Source organism: Triturus cristatus, chromosome 4_2 (assembly GCF_964204655.1).
Source record: "Triturus cristatus chromosome 4_2, aTriCri1.1, whole genome shotgun sequence".
Classification (NCBI taxonomy): Eukaryota; Metazoa; Chordata; class Amphibia; order Caudata; family Salamandridae; genus Triturus; species Triturus cristatus.
This window is the reverse complement of record NC_140586.1, coordinates 959,946,496-959,958,829: the sequence shown is the minus strand read 5'-3', so window position 1 is coordinate 959,958,829 and position 12,334 is coordinate 959,946,496. Positions and strand designations below refer to the sequence as shown.

Here is a 12,334-nt window from a genome sequence, read left to right as displayed (position 1 = left end):
CTCTGGAACCTCCTAGACGCCACAGCCCCTGACGTTGCCTTCCTCACAGAGACCTGGATGAACGCCTCTTCAGCTCCCGACATCGCCATCGCTATCCCAGAGGGCTACAAGATCGTCCGGAGGGACCGCAACGCCAACCAGATGGGAGGAGGCATCGCCATCATCCACAAGAACACCATCCGTCTCACGACCAGCACCGAGAACACCCTGACCACTGCCGAACACCTGCATTTCCAGATCCACACCAACCCGAACACCACCCTCAGAGGCACCCTGATCTACCGACCCCCTGGACCACGCACGCAATTCAGCGAGGACATCGCCGACTTCGTCAGCCCGCATGCCCTCCCCTCCGCTGACTACATCCTCCTGGGGGACCTCAACTTCCACCTGGAGAACAACAACGACCGCAACACCAGCACCCTGCTGGACAACCTCGCCAACCTGGGACTCAAGCAACTGGTGTCCACCCCCACCCACCTCGCCGGACACACACTCGACGCAGTCTTCTCTTCCAGCACAGACATCGACTTCAGCCACGCCACAGAGCTCCAATGGACGGACCACAGCTGCATCCACTTCACCTTCAAGAGAACGACGACCCACCACCACCAGCAACAGGCCGCCCGCAGAAGCTGGAACAAGATCACAGCAGACCAGCTCGCCACCTCCCTGAGCCAGCACCCTCCTGCCAGCTCAGCGAACCCCAGCCAGGCCGCCGTCAACCTCACGAAGTGGATCAGCATCTGCGCGGACGAGCTCGCCCCGCTGAGGACCCCGCCCAGCAGACCCGGAAGCAAGAAAGCCCCATGGTTCACGGACGAACTCAAGAGCTCCAAGAAGAACTGCCGAGCCCTCGAGAAAGTCTGGAGAAGGGAACCTACACCGGACAACAGGACCTCCTTCAAGCTTGCCACCCGGAAGCACCACCAGCTTATCCGCGCCGCCAAGAAAACAGCATTCAAGGAACGGTTGGACAACAACGCACACAACTGCAAGGAACTCTTCAACATCGTGAAAGAGCTCTCCAACCCCAGCGCAGGAAACAACGACATCACCCCATCACAAGACCTCTGCAACTCCCTCGCTTCATACTTCCACAACAAGATCACGGGCATACACAACAGCTTCAACAACCAACCAACGCACACCATGACCGAACAATCACCCCCCACCACCACCCTCCACGCCTGGACCCCGATCAGCACCGAAGACACCATCCGCACGATGAACTCCATCCACTCCGGATCACCGACCGACCCCTGCCCTCACCACGTTTTCAACAAGGCCGACGCTATCATCGCACCCCACCTGCGAGACATCATCAACACATCATTCAACACCGCCACCTTCCCTGAGAGCTGGAAACACGCCGAACTCAGCGCATTACTCAAGAAACCAACAGCGGACCCCACCGAACTCAAGAACTACCGCCCCATCTCGCTCCTCCCGTTTCCAGCCAAAGTCATCGAGAAGACCGTCAACAAGCAGATGGCCGCCTTCCTCGAGACGAACGGATCCCTCGACCCCTCACAGTCCGGCTTCCGAGCCAATCACAGCACCGAGACCGCCCTCATCGCCGCCACCGATGACATCCGAGCCCTGATGGACAATGGAGAAACAGCGGCCCTCATCCTCCTAGACCTCTCCGCGGCATTCGACACGGTCTGCCACCGCACCCTAGTACAGCGCCTCAGTAACATCGGAATCCAGGACAAGGCGCTGGAATGGATCATCTCCTTCCTCGACGGAAGGACACAGAGAGTCCGCCTACCACCATACAAATCAGAAGCCTCCGAAGTCATCTGCGGCGTCCCTCAAGGATCATCTCTGAGCCCCACCCTCTTCAACGTCTACATGAGCCCCCTCGCGGCCATCGTACGCAAACACAACCTCAGCATCATCTCCTACGCCGACGACACCCAGCTGATCCTCTCCCTGACCAACGACCCCGCCTCCGCCAGAGCCAACCTGCACGAAGGGATGAAAGAGGTAGCCGAGTGGATGACGACCAGCCGCCTGAAACTGAACTCTGACAAGACGGAGGTCCTCATCCTGGGCTCTTCCCCCTCCGCCTGGGACGACTCCTGGTGGCCTCCAGCCCTGGGCACCGCACCCAAACCAACAGACCATGCACGCAACCTGGGCTTCATCCTGGACTCCTCCCTCTCCATGACCAGGCAAGTCAACAACGTCTCCTCGGCGTGCTTCAACATCCTACGCATGCTACGGAAGATCTTCCGGTGGATCCCCACCGAGACCAGGAAGACCGTCACCCAGGCCCTCGTCACCAGCCGACTGGACTACGGCAACGCCCTCTACGCCGGCACCACCGCCAAGCTCCAGAAGAGACTCCAGCGGATCCAGAACGCCTCGGCCAGACTCATCCTCGACATCCCACGAACCAGCCACATCACCGGACACCTGAGAGACCTTCACTGGCTCCCCGTGAACAAAAGAATCACCTTCCGCCTCCTCACCCACGCACACAAAGCCCTACACGACCAAGGCCCGAGCTACCTCAACAGCCGGATCAACTTCTACGCTCCCAAACGCCACCTCCGATCAGCCAACCACGCCCTCGCCGCCGTCCCCCGCATCCGAAGAGCGACTACAGGAGGAAGGTCCTTCTCCTACCTGGCCGCCAAGACCTGGAACTCCCTCCCGACCGACCTGCGCCTGACCCAAGACCACCTCTCCTTCAGGAAGAAGCTGAAGACCTGGCTGTTCGAGCAGTAGCGGCACCCCCCCCCCAGCGCCTTGAGACCCTACGGGTATGTAGCGCGCTCTATAAATGTCACTGATTGAAAGTGTTTTGAGTGGATCTGTTTGCAATGTTCCTAAGAATAAAAAAAGGCACCGAAATAATGACAGGTATAAATTTTAATGTATCTCCTTTTGTTAACCAACAAAACCCAAATACAAACCACACTTTTTTGAATGAACATAAGTAACGCACAGAGGTATTAAATTGTATAGCTCAGTTTTCAGAATCTCGGATCCCTCCTGGTGACATTGAGTACCAGATTTCAGAAGCAGAAAATGAAAGTAGGCATGCACACACCTGGCTGCTCGATTCAAATGTAGATGTGGTTTCTCCCTACGGTTAATCTCACTCGCATTTAAAAGTACGGACTGTTCTTTGTGCACCACATTTAAGATCAAATGTGAGCCCCACGAGAATTTACTTTAACAGTGGAGAACATGCCCTCCTCCTGTTTAACCGGCCCGATAATGCAAACTCTAACACTGTGACCCTCACAAAGTTGATACGCAGGAGAATCCAGTCTTCAACAGTAGCTTAATATAATGCCACAGCACGTGATAACATGTAAGGCCCCTGAACGCGATGACATTACGACCCTGGTGGAAGTTTTCAGTTGAATTTAAAGCAATTTTTAATAACATATGGGCCCTGTGCGCCCAGAAAAGTTGCCCTATAAGCATGGCGGCGAAGGAACGCACACTGCAGTCGTAACCGCGTCCCTCCTCGCAAAGTTGGGGTAGACGTGTTGTGGCTGCCTGCTGTTCATATGGCGTCGCTGGTGTGGTTCCTGTGAAGCTTTGTCACAGCATCTTGTTAATTTATGTTAGTTGGAGTGCCCCAGGCCGTGATTACATTTGTGGTAAACTTTGGCGTTAGGTGAACTCAATTTTATTGCAAGTGGGGGAAATGTGCTGTGTATAACTGCAGGAACTGTAAAGGAGTGGGGTCGTAATTTTAAAGGCAGGATGCTTAGTATATTTATAATCCTAATTGGCGAAACAGCTAGGGACAGTTACCCTGGTCAAAGACGCGCTCTGTGGTGAGGGAGGGGGAGGGAGTTGGAGCGCGGCCGGGCTGAAAGTGAAAAGACGCGCTCCGTGATGAGGGAGGGGGAGGGAGTTTGCGCAAGCAAAACAGAGAGGCAGACAGATGGCGGCTGTGCGCGTGCACACAAACTTCAGGCCACCAAAAGCCTGTGGCAGCACTTTAAAAACCCGCACACTAAATGTCTCACAGAGTAGCGAATGCGCTGGCTCAGCGAGACCTAAAACAATCACTTTGAATAAATACATAACTAAAGCATGAAGTGGTAGCACACTGTAATTTGTAATCAGCAGATTTTACGTTGAAATGGGCACAAACCTTCCCACTGATGTGCACTTTTACTGGTACAACTATATACTCCTCCCCTCTAAAATTCCTTTTACACATCCAAAAGCCTCCTCCTACTGCTATGACCTCAAAAAAATAAAATAAAAATCCTTTACTCTATTATCCCTCCACTATACTTTTCAATAAAAATAACAGACTAACATGTTCACTTCTCAAATTCCATATTCCACTATACTAATTCACCACTAATCCTTTATGGGTTCCAGAGTAGCGTGCTACTCGCCAATAAAGCGTCTCAACACCCCATCAGGGTTACAAGCGCTATATAAATGCAAACCATTTCCCTTTTCTACCACACCCCAACCCTTCTCAATCCAAATAACTGACTAACATATCCACCACTAAAATTACTTTCATGTTTCACCAAACTAATTCAACAATAATCCTTATGGGTTCTAGAGTAGCGTGCTACTTGCGCTTTCAAAACCCCATCAGGGGTAGCAAGCGCTATATAAATACAAAGCTCTTTCCCTCTTCTATATTGCCACCTACCCTTCTCTACCCAAATAACTGAATAACATATCTACTACTCAAATCACTTCATATTTCACTGTACTAATTTTCAACACTAATCCTTTATGGGTTCCGGAGTAGCGTGCCAGAAAGCGTTTCAACACCCATCAGGGGTAACAAGTGCTATACGAATGCAAACCTTTCTTCCTCTTTTATCCCTCCGCTATCCTTCTCACTCCAAATAACTGACTAATATCCACCACTGAAATTACTTTCATATTTCACCGTACTAATTCACCACTAAACCTTTATGGGCTTCCGAAGTAGCGCGCTTCAACACCCCATCAGGGGAAACAAGCGCTATATAAATACAAACCTTTTTTCCTCCGCTATCATTCCAAATCCAAATAACTGACTAACCTATCCACCACTTAAAATGTACTTGCATGTTTCACTATACTAATTCAACACTAATCCTCTATGGGTCCCGGAGTAGCGTGCTGCTTGCCGAAAAAGCGCTTCGACGCTTCGTCAGGGGTAGTAAGCGCTATATAAATGGAATTACAATACAATACTATACAATGCAATATAGTGTACAAACAAGAATGTTTGAAAATAAAGTGTCTGCAAATAAGTGTCACTTGCAAATCACCAAGTAAAGTGTTCTGGTTTGTTTTGCTCCTGATACACTCTTTGTTTGCATCACACTTCTTAATTACAAACAAATGTCCTTTTGTAATTCCCGAAATTTTGAAATATTTGTAATAATAATTGACAGGCTATTTATGTAAATGTTATGTGCTAGAGAAAAATAACTGATATCTTCAGACAGCTCACTTGACAAAAACCTCAAACTAGTTAGAGAGAGAGAAATAAACCAAATTTTCCGAGCAGCAATTATTTGAAAGACAAACTGCCATTCACCTCTTTCCTTGAACAGACTGCAAATGTGTCAAGATAAAAACGAGATTTAATGGCATCTTTATTGCTCATTCGCTTTCTGAATGAAAAGAACACCTGTTCCTTTCCAGCCCAAGTTTACTCCCCAGATGGTTCTTGTAGGTGCTAAAAATACCTCGCAATTGCGAGTGGGCGAGTAGATTTTTTTAGGCCTTCGATGGAACGGCAAACCTATGTGGCAATATTTTGTACAATTGGAAGCATTAGATTTTTCAGGTATGGTCATGTGAAAGTTTGCGTACTGCATATTTGTTTCTTATGTAAGGATACAGTTTTTTTACCACACTTTTTAGTGCTATATTGTTTTGTATGTAATTCAGTTTGCCTCGTTGAAAAACAAAAGGGATAAGTAGAATATCCCACATTTAGATAAGGAACAGAAGGTGTTCTTATTCTTTACAGAAAGCCTTGTCTCTTTGTGATATGAGCACAGTGTGAGTTTATTAGACACATCATAGGAATTGAAATTGTGGTCTTCATTTCAGATATTCTATGTCTGAATTCTTGTGAAACTGTAGGCGCAGGAGGTCTGCCTTGGAATGAGCTGCTTCTTCCTCTTAGGTAAGAGATATAGACAGAATATTATTCACTATTTTGGGTAATATGACTGATTGATTGTGTGGCTTCCCTTTCCTATTTGATTTAAGAATTCACCTGGTTTTCTTTTTACAATCTGTTTCTGGACAACTGTTCTCCTAATACGGGTGTTCTTTTGAGTGGTCGCTAGGTGTATTCTCTTTGGTATGGAGGACACACTACTCATCTCTTTCCTTGGACGCTTTATCTTGTGTGTGGTTGCACTGTTCTTAATTATAATTTTAATTTCAAGAAATTGTCTTTCGGACTACAGGGTTACCTTAAAGATTGTGCACCAGGAATACGGTGGTTGATTACTACATAAGAATGAGATTATGTAGTCATGTATGGTTTTACTCTGTTTACTTGTAGCCCTGATGAAGTAAATGTGAATAAATGATATTGGCAAAACACGTGTTGGCTACAAAGGTTATCAAGACTGCTGGATGCGAGGAGGCGTTGCCAAGCACCAACAAAGATGGCCACAAGCTAAAGAGGCTCCGGCATTCCACTGCCTTCCATAGCCATTAATCTGTCTAAAATCCGAAAATCGGAGCCCCTGCGGTAAGCCGCCGCATCCTCGCTGGGTAGTCTGGGCCAGAGAATAATTCACCCGCCCCCAGCGAGACAGGCTGTTTGAGTTGGTCACGGTAGACTGCCCTCCGCATCGGCCTCGATTGTGGCACTGGAGCCTGGGCCCCACTGAGGGGGCGGAGCGCAGCTGCTTGGGACGGTGACTGGCTGTGAGGCCGTGGACGAGCAAGCCCCAATCCCCGGCAAACTGCCTCGCTTCTCTCCTCCTCTCACCGCCCATTCATCCCTGTGACTTCTGGAGGTGAGAGAGGGGAACGGCTGCCTAGCACAGCAAAGAAATCAGGCAGAGGTGGCAGAGGCCCGTAGTCGAGACCCGAGTGCTGAGAAGCACGGAGACTCCTGAACGTCCTGAGCAAAGACCTGTTGAGACGTGGTGGTGCTCGAACTGACCCAGGGAGCAACTTTATTTTTGAGGGTTTTATATAGCGCGAACAAGACCCTTGCTGGTAACAGAGCGCTTTACAGTCAAATGGGGAGAACAAAGGTGTAGCAAACAAAGATATTGGTGAACAGCTATGAAAAGCATATATAAGACCAAAATGACAGCTATTGAGCACACAGACATAGATAGATATAATGTACAATAAGGCAAGCAATAGGCTAGAGTTCACGTGAATTTGGCCATGAGGATCGCTTTCACTTCTTTCCTGAAGTAGGCCGATGACGGGTTCGTTCTTGTTTCAGTGGGCAGAGCGTTCCAAATCCTTGGGGCCATACCAGAGAATGAACGGATATATGTTTTTTTCTTGACAAATCGTGGTTTTAGAAGAAGTGTCTTGGCACGCCTGGAGGCTCTGCTGCCTGAAGAGAGCTCAAGTTTCTGAGCTAGGTAGAGCGGGGAATTGTGGTGTAGGGCTTTGTGCGTCATACAGGCGATTTTAAGATTAATTCTAGCTTCAAATGGTAGCCAGTTGAGGGCTCTCAGGTCAGGGGATATGTGAGAGTTTCTCTTTGAACCAGTGACGAGTGTCGCAGCTGAGTTGATAGTGGCTCTCAGAGGGGCTGTCGATGACCTTGGGAGGCCGCATAGGGTTACCGCCCCGTATTCCACTCTAGGTATAACTAGGGCTTGCACTGCTTGTTTGAAATCGACAGCTGGCAGAAAGGGTTTCAGTTTTCGTAGGGTCTTCAGGTGGAAGTTGGCTCCTTTTGTGGACGCGCTGATATGTTTCTGCATCTTTAAGTTGCTGTCTAGCGTTATCCCTAGTGATTTCGCTGAGTCAATGATGAGAGGTTGTCCTTTGAGAGCTGTTAAGTGCTTCAGCCAGTCCAGGATAGTGGGAGTTTTGTTAGGGGGAGCGATTAAGAGGAATTCCGTTTTTAGGGCGTTAAGTTTCAAATGGTTTTCGGCCAGCTATGTTTGGGTTTTTAGAAGGGTGGAGTTGAGAGATTTGATGTCATCAAGTGATTGGATTTTGATGTAGATTTGCGTGTCGTCTGCATACATATGGAAGTGAATCTTGGCGTGGCTGAGAAGATCGGTAAGAGGTTCCATAAAAAGGTTGAAGAGGGTTGGTGAGAGAGAGGAGCCTTGTGGAACTCCTAAGGTGACTGGTATGGGGTTGGACAGTGATTGGTTAACCTTAAATCTTTGGGATCTGTTATGAAGGAAAGAGGCGAACCAGTTAAATACAGTACCAGACAGGCCCATTCTGTGTTTAAGGAATTCAAGCATGTTGTCGTGTTTGACTGTGTCAAATACTGACGATAGGTCGAGAAGGATAAGTAAGCAGGCCTCGTTTTGGTCCATGATTTTTAGAGCGTCGTCAATTACATGTGTCATGGCTGATCCGGTACTGTGGCCTGCTCGGAAGCCTGATTGAAATTGGTTAAACAGGTTGAATTGATCAATGTGCCTGTTAAGCTGCAAGTAAACACATTTTTCCAGGAGTTTGGCTAGCACAGGTATGTTAGAAATCGGACGATAGTTATTAGGGTCCGAGGTGTCAGCTGTTGTTTTCTTTAGGATAGGCGACACCTGACCTGTTTTCAGGCTGTCTGGAATGAGACCTTGAAGGAGGGACATATTTATGATCTTGGTCCAGAGAGGTAATAACAGGGGAATGAAGTCTTTTAAATAATTGTCCGGGAGCGGGTCTGTGAAATGATTGGAGGGTTTCAGTGAGGTTGGCACCTTTAATATGGTGTTTTCACTGTAAGTGTTGAAGAGGGACCAAGTGGCCTTGTTTTTGAGGTTGAATTTTGGGAGGATGTTAGTTTGTGCGCCAGCCAGTGGCACAGATGAGTTCTTGTCCAAGTCAGAGATGGATAATAGGTCCTTGAGTAGATCTGATTTTATGGATTCTGTTTTAGAAGCGAAGAAGGAGGCAAATTCTTCACAGGTGGGTAGAGTGGAAGGGATGGTGTTCGGGAGACTGGGTGTGTTCTTGGTTTGGGTATTGATAAGATCGAAGAGCTTTTTGGGGAGGTTTTTGGCTTGATCTAGTTGAGTCCTGAAGAAGTCGGTTTTAGATTTCCTGATTTTCCTAAAATAGGAGTTTCTGGAGTGTCTTAGGCGCTTGAGGTGGTCAGCTGAGGGTGCAGCTCTCCAATGCCGTTCAATTAATCTGAGAGAGCGTCTATCTTCATTTAGCCTCCCATCGTACCAAGGTTTTGAGTTTTTTGAGGAAGCTCTTTTCAGTTGAAGCGGTGCTATGTTATCAAGAAGGTTGTTCATGGAGTGAAAGTAGTGATTGCTCAGCCCCTGTACATCGTTTAGGTCCTCCGGGGAAAAAAGAGGGTTAGGGTTAGTAGATGTTAAAGGGATAGAGCCAATGTTTTTCAGGTTTTTCTTCCAGATCTTAGATCTCAGGGGTTGTGTTGGGAGATGTTTGACCTCTTCCAAGACTTGGAAAGAGATAATGTGATGGTCAGACCAATCACATGGGAGGATAGAGTTGAGGTGTGTGGAGTCCACATTTGAGATTACTAGGTCGAGAATCGCACCTTTGTCGTGTGTAGGGCTGTTACATATTTGGATGAGATTAAGGTCTGCGAGGAAGGCTTTGAGGCTGTTTACCCCAGGGTCGTTCAGGTCATCCCAGTAGAGGTTGAAGTCCCCCAGGAAAATGTGATTGTTTTGATGGCTGTAATTTGACACAAGGATATCCATGAATTGTTCTATGAATGTGAGGTTATGTCCGGGAGTGTGGTAGAAGGTGTGAAAAGAGCAGAGTTGATTGTTATTACTGGCGATGTTTATGCAGAGGTATTCACAGGAAGAAAAAGCAGGGGCATTGGAGTTGGACACTGTTAGGCTGCTCTGATGTATGCAGGTCATACCAACCTCCTGGCCTATTCGTTCTGTCGAGTCTGGTAATGTCATAGTTGGGGGGTAGCAAGATGTCCATGATGGGTGTAGATGTATCATTTAACCAAGTTTCCGTCAGGATCTGAATGTCAGGTTCGTTAGATATTAGTAGGTCAGCTATCTCCGCTGCATGTCTGGCTGCAGATCAGTTTAGGAGAATACAATTTAGCCCCATCCTGTTGGGTACTGAGTTGTGTTCGATTGTGATGGGGATTCTAGTGAGGTTATTTTCAACTATGCCTCTGGAGTTATGTCTGGTGGCTCTGTGAGTGTTGATAGGGATAGATTGAATTTGGGATTCTGTGGGTAAGATAACTGGGAGCCGGTTGGTCAGTGGCAGCGGCGGAAACTCGTATGAGCGAAGGAGGGCCCCTACTTCTATAGTAGAAAGAGGGTTCATCATCCTGCTGGGGATAAGGCATTAGGGTGCAGCACTAGCGACAGCGCTGTGACATACTGTGAAAGACCAGGTAAGGGGCCTGAAGCGCCGGGGAGGCTGTGCAGCCCGTATCGCCCACCCCGTATCCCAATTGGACCGCTGAGAGACTCTGAGACTCCTGGACGGCCGGAGTAAAGACCAGTGCAGTAGTGGCAGTGGTCGGGACCTGCCCGGGGAGCAACAGCTAACATCGGGCAGAGACGCATTTTGATAGACTAGGTAAGTGGCCTAAAGCACTGAGGAGGCAGCGCAACCCTGCATCACCCGCCTTGTGGTGTGCTTGTTCCGGAGCACATTAAGAACCTGAAAATTGTGGTACCCTGGTGAGCTATACACCCCTCGTGCTGGGCAGAGAGGTGAGCGGTTGGTCACCAGGGGAATATCTGCTCGATCTCCCCCCAGGGCAGTGACTGCAGGGTGTAACAAACTGTGGAGACTTGACGTGTTGGCCCCCGATTGAAATTGCCCTGTGGTTGCATCCTGTTTGGAAGTGAAATACCCCCTGGTCTCGTAGATAATCAGCTACCCTGTCCAGGTAATTACTGAGTGACCTCCAATGCCCTTGGGAGGGACAGACTACTCTCACCACTAAAACACCTGGCTCCTTGGGCAGGGCACCACCAGCCACTCTGAGGGCTTTTGGAATTCTTTGAATTGACAAAGACACTGGGACCCCTTAAAATTGATAGACTTCAGATGTAACGGGCTGCTACTTGCTGATAAACAACTGGAGTGGGGCTCTGCAGATTCACAGGGAAGAGGATTCCTAAACCCCGGGGAAACCCGACAGGCCGAGTGGGTAAGTCTGCCTCATGGTCAGGTTGCGGCTATTACCCGAGAGGACATTGTACTGGAGCCAGTGGGGAATTCCTTTCCCGCAATGAACTAGATGTCCGGGCCAAGGGGCAAAAGGAGACTCTCCATATGAAGCTTGACAAATAAACAATGCTAAAGGCCCCAGAAATGGAGGCGACGGTTTTGGATAGAACCAATCGCAAAATGCGGAGATCCCACACTGAAAGACATTATGGAAGCAATAAGTTGAGTACGTACCTCACTCAAAAAATGAGTGACAAAGTCTAAGCCATGGAAACCATCACCGCGGAGCTCCAGTCCGACTTGGAAACCCTAAAACGGCACATAAAGAAACTACAAGCCACCAACCTCTCAATGGAAATGAGACTAGAAGATTATGAGCGCAGGTCTTGCTGTTATAATGTTAGAATCTTGGGAGTTCCCGAACATGCTGAGGGATCCTTGGCAGACCTTTTTGAGGAAGATCTGGTGACAAGTTATCGCACACCAAGGGGACTCTAACTTTTTCTCGGACGAAAGGGATCACTGAGTCCCGGGGGCGGTCCGAGACCTGGGTCTCCTCATAGGACCTTGTTGGGCAAGCTGTTCAACCTCCGTGATTGAGATGCCACATTACAGACGGCACGGAGTGCCCGGTCGGTTGTATACAAAAATTGCACTATAACCATTTTTCCTGACTTTACAGCCAAGGTTCAGAAAAAAAGGAGATTAAAAAGATGCTACGCGACAAAGGAGTGAAATACTCCATGTTATTTCCAGAAAAACTATGGGTTGAGACCAAAGGGCAGACATGTTTCTTCGAGAGCCCAGAGATGGCACAGGAGTGGCTTGATGGTTGGAGAACTGTAGGGGGTAGCAGCCCCAGACCAAGACGAGAGAAGCCCCACAAAAAGCCAATGAATATGGTGATTGCAGAACAGCCAATTTTAAAACTGTTACTCATGAGAATAAAGATAACTGACCCTCTCATTTGGACCTTATGGCTGTTCCGTCTAAATTCCAGCAGTGTCCAGGGGAGACGGGACCA

The 12,334-nt window shown here is 48.4% G+C and overlaps 1 protein-coding gene across 5 annotated transcripts in view; it reads left to right on the top strand.

Moving 5' to 3' along the window:
* Positions 1–12,334, top strand: part of LOC146839122 (uncharacterized) — a 113,187-nt gene that overhangs the window by 52,592 nt on the left and 48,261 nt on the right. For 4 of the 5 annotated variants that reach the window (XR_014960786.1, XR_014960785.1, XR_014960784.1 and 1 more), the window contains exon 2: positions 6,058–6,133. The exons of the other annotated variant lie outside the window; for it this stretch is intronic. The gene's annotated coding sequence lies outside the window, so the exon portion shown is untranslated. The remainder of the gene's footprint in view (positions 1–6,057; positions 6,134–12,334) is intronic. 5 annotated transcript variants of the gene reach the window in all.